This window comes from Temnothorax longispinosus, chromosome 9 (assembly GCF_030848805.1).
Source record: "Temnothorax longispinosus isolate EJ_2023e chromosome 9, Tlon_JGU_v1, whole genome shotgun sequence".
NCBI lineage: Eukaryota > Metazoa > Arthropoda > Insecta > Hymenoptera > Formicidae > Temnothorax > Temnothorax longispinosus.
In genome coordinates, this window is record NC_092366.1 from 18,599,443 (window position 1) to 18,604,658 (window position 5,216).

Below are 5,216 nucleotides of genomic sequence, written 5' to 3' on the forward strand. Positions count from 1 at the left end.
ACTATGTGGATCTCGTCATCGGCAACCTGGGATACGTAGACATCGAATTCAACGTATTATTACACCTGGACACCGAAAACTATGAAGCGCACTATCTGGATCTTGTCATCGGCAACCTGGGACATGTGGACATCGAATTCAAGGTATTAATATACGTAGACACCGAAAACTACGGAGCGCACTATGTGGACCTCGTCATCGGCAACCTGGGACACGTAGACATCGAATTCAACGTATTATTACACCTGGACACCGAAAACTATGAAGCGCACTATCTGGTCCTCGTCATCGGCAACCTAGGATACTTAGACATCGAATTCAAGCTTGATTCATAAGAATCGACTTAAAAATTCCCTAGCGGCACTTTCTGCCAAGCGTAGAGAACCTTCTTTTCCGGCAGCGGTGGTAATACGATGTAAGGATACGAAATCTCTCCAGATAAACATGAAGGAATTGACTCAATATATATTATATAAGTATATACCTAATTTACCTAAAATACCTAAATAGAAATCTTACTCCTGACCGATAAGTCTATCGACCTAATTTCGAAATACGCGCGCGATATCGAAACTGGCGATACCTGCGCCGCCAGCGTCGAAAAAGTGAAAGTAACGTTTCTGATTATGACGTCATCATACAAGACGTCGGCGTTAGAAGTAGAATACGTATCTTAAAAATAAATTTTCACATTTGGACTTTGCGTCGCAATATCTCCGCTCGTAGGGCACGTAGCGGAATATTATGAGAGAAACCCCCCCCTAATTGGACCCCAAGCTATCGATCAAGCCTACTTAGAACTTGATCCGTTCACTCGTTATCGAGATCTCAACATCTCGGGTACTCGCAACCCGTCGCGTCGCGTAAAAGAGTCACGGTCGGTCTCGCTCCGCGTGTACTTGGCGCGAGACACTACCGTGTCTCTTGATAAGAGCGAAGTAGCGAAAGACATTAAATCAGACATCTCCAAGTACTGCCATCTGAATTCATGATGAAGAACCGTGATGAAACGTAAGAAACTCTTCTTGTGCGATAAAGATGAATAACGTTTTGCCATGCATGTTTCAACAAAAATACATTACTTCTGTATAGCAGAAAAAAAATAAAGATCAGACTTTTTAGGATCTATAGATTCAACTCAGGTGCTCCAAAATAGTTATTAAATAATTTCCGGTAAAATTTTGTTAGAAAAACATTAATGAAATGCAGAATAAAATTCATGTTTTAAGTATAAGTGTTCGTGATCTTATTTAGATAGTAAATTAAGGAAGAAGAACGCACTAGAAACATTGAAGGTTTATTCGTTTCGGGTCACGTTATTTTGGAGACGAATGTCGCCCGCCTTACATCGAGTCACGTTCCGCACGTTCTCGAAACCGGCAGGATCGAAAATCGGTTCGCGATAGGCATTTCGGGGCCGTATGATATTGTCGACAAAAGCGATTTGAATTCCTTTACGCCTTTACGGATTTTATTCGCACGAGCGACGACACGCGCTTATCCCTATTTCTCCAGTTTTCATCTCGCGAGGAAGCAATCTTGGCAGTCACGTCGCCCGTTATTCGATCTCGACCAAACGAAGTCGAGGCACGGAGTGCTTCGAACCTTTGTCGATCGACTTGGCTTGAACTAGCGGCCGGGACTGCCGAAATTGGACCACTCGCGAGCCATTATTGGCACGTCGAACAGGGGTAGTTCGAAGGTATCGAATCAATTGCGGCGTAGCAACTAGTGAAAGCTAAAGTTTATTCGCTGCCATTATCGTAAATTAATTCATCATTAATTTATGTATATTGAATTGAGCTAACGTAAGAGAATCTCGGCACCGACTCACGCAACAAATAATGTATATATTTAACCATTTTTTATTAATTACACCCTCCTGCACTTTAAAAAAAACATCGAGAAAATGTCTCTTAAGCTTGTTAGAAACAAAACGGAACGTACATCAAGCCATACATAAAATACATAATGAAAACGGAGATTTTAATAAATAAAAAGCTTAAAACAATTTTTCTTTGTCGCAAAAATTGATTTTGGAAATTTCAAATTTAATAATGGGAAATGAATTAATTATTCTCTCTGTCTCTTATTCTGCTTATTTTTATTCTTTTATAAGTAATTCTCTTCTTCCCATTTGTATTATGCATTTTCGATCATTTTATTTATAATAAATTCTAATTTTTTTAATTTCTTTTATATTTATTGTTTACTTTATCACAGTATTGGTGCGACGCAAACAATGTGTCGCGCGAATTAGAACAGAAAAGATCGCTGTCGTATAGTATGATGGAAGTATGATGTAATATTTATGTAACACGGTGAACAAAAAGAAATGAGTCACGCGTTTCCTACCACCTACGAAAGATCGGTATAGCATAATATCATAAACGCGGAGCGAGGTGAAAATAATCGTGATTCGCTTCACGCGGCGCAACTTACATTTCGTGCGATGTATTTTTGCGAGAGAAAAATTCAAAATTAGTTAAGATTAACAAATAAATTGTAATAGGAATTGTCAAAAAATTCGAGAGCAAAATTGTCTGTGCGGCAAATCGAATTCGCGTGTCTCGTCTAAAAGAAATTCGCCAAAAGTTTCTGTATTTCCGTTGACAATTCATGCACTCGCCACGAAAGAGTTAAATTACACCTTTTTCCAGAAAACTTTCGTCGCGGTTTTGTCTCTCCCGTCTCGATCCTCCGAGAGGTTTACTTTGCGAGAAAGTTCGTTCGCACAAAGCGTATTTGAGCAAAAGGCAGGCGAGCGGTCTTGAAAGCAAAAATGTTGTAATCATGAGATGGTCCCGTCCTTTCAACTTTTGCATTAGCAAAAATTTATTCTCCTCTTTGACACGCAAGAAACGAACAAGCGGGTTTCATTGGGCACAGCTATTAATTTGCCTATTTGACGACCGAAAGATTAACAAGCTCCAAGACTATTCTAAATCTAATTCCACATTCAAATTGTCGATTATCATCTTAAATGTCTTTCATTTTACGGTCTAACACTGCGTTAATCTACCTTTGTGTTAATTCGAAAGCGAAATAAGCTCGACAGGAGGTTTTCTCCTTGCCGATCGCAGTGGAAACACGAAGCTAAACGTTACCGAATCGTCGCATAATGCGGAAAGTGTCATGGCGAACGGTTGCAGCACGGATGCCGTGCGATAACGGAACTCGCGCGTTATCCTCGAAAAGGTCCCTAAGCTGGCGCGGTACGGAACCGTTAATTAAAGGGAATAGAATTGATGTGCTCCTGTGTAGCTATACGGTGGTCCCGGAGACTCCGTTTAGGCAGAATCGAGACGCCGCACCATCTGCAGATCTCGCGGTTAGAGACACCCTCTTTCCCCCTCAAGTGTGCACGAATATATACGTTGCCCCGTAGCTCGTGACCTTATTTCTAATGATGAATACCCGGGCTTTAAAGACCGCAACGAGGAATTAAATGCAGGATGGAGGGGTTAATCTTCGATCCGTCAGAGACGTTCTTATAGCCTACGCCGTTCATTATAATATCGATTGAAACGCAGAAATGACTTTATCAGGCGATCAGATGTTACGCTCGTTAACGCGCCTGGGTGGTACCCACGACCGGGAGACAAAAGCAATAATATTACTGCCCTCGATATTGGCCCCCAAGAGCAACGGCTAAGTATATTACGAACGGGGAATTAGAATTAGAAGCTACTCGATGACTTCGCCGCTTACTCATCTACTGAATATTGAAACGCCATTATCATAAGCGATCAGACGCATTCGATAATGACTCGCTCGTAGGAGTACGAGCTACGCCACTCCGGCCTGTAGGTCGGACAAAATCGATTACGGTCCTGGACACCGGTAAATATAGGTATACATGCTGATCACGCTACTCGACGAAATTTAGCTTTCCATTTTTGCGGAGATGGTAAAAACAAGCGGTACATATTTAAACGTTAAGTGAAAAGTCACAGATGCAGATGTATGGCGTACTGCTAGAGGTAAATATCGCTTAGGAAAAAAACCAGAGTGTATGCAGTTTCGCGAGGCAAGTCGTGTAGCTAAATAAACTGAAACAGTACAACATGCCATTCACAATATGCTGATTCGAAACTTTATCTTAGGCAAATGATTTCCTTAATACAACAATTCTACTAATTATCGCTGCATCGCAGCACAATTAATGGAGGATATTGGAATTTCGTGCATCACAGGCTTACGTAATATCATTTTCTTCCCCCTATCATGACTATTTTTTGTCGACACAGCACGGATCGCAATATACCTGATGCACTGTGTGCACTCATCAAACCGCAATCAACGTAAAAAGGATTTACATACGAGATTGTACCATGAAATTGCCGATACTCAACTAATTGACAATTGATTGCGATTAGTAAAGTATATTTGATAGAAAGTATATTTTCGGTTGTGCCATTAACAATTTATAAAGGTTTTGCGCTTTCCAATCTTCTTCGATAAGGATTGTTTGTTATTGTTAATTTTTTCCACAAGAGAAAATACCGAAAATACCATGGTTTCCACGAAAGAGTTGCGAATATTTTTCTATATAAATTGGAACTGGGATACAGTGCAGATAGAAACATTATATCGGCCTTTGGAAAGCTCTGTTAGCGAAAGGATTTCGATGGTTCGAAGAATTTCGTTTTGAGGATTTGAGCTTGGAAAATAAATCTCAAGGAAGATCCAAATCAACTTTAAACGAAGATTCCGTCTATAAACATCCAATTTCTTTTAAATAGTTACATAATTTCATATTACGTTAGAAGAAAACCTAATGCTAATTATGCATGTCTTGGTTAATAACATTTTTTTTAATGCAAAATTTTGTTTTGATCTACAAAATTGGTAATTTTATATGATACGATCTAATATATTATTCCACACAATACCGTCTACCACCGATTGCAATCTTTCCTTCATACACTCTATGAAATACCTGTTAAGACTTCAATTTATCAAGCATGACCAACTAGTCTATCATCTCTGGATGATCCATCATGTCGATAAATCACTTCATGAAGAAACTTTATTACATCTTTGAAGCTCTTCCAAGGACACCATCCGGCGGAGGGACCACGCGATCCGACCTGTCGTCATTTCTAGCAGGACGCGCCACGTTCACCTGACACTTCCTCCCTCCAACGTTCCCTCTCGGGTTCATGAACCCTTCTCGTTTACTCACCGTCGCCTTCTTACTCTCTTCACTCTCC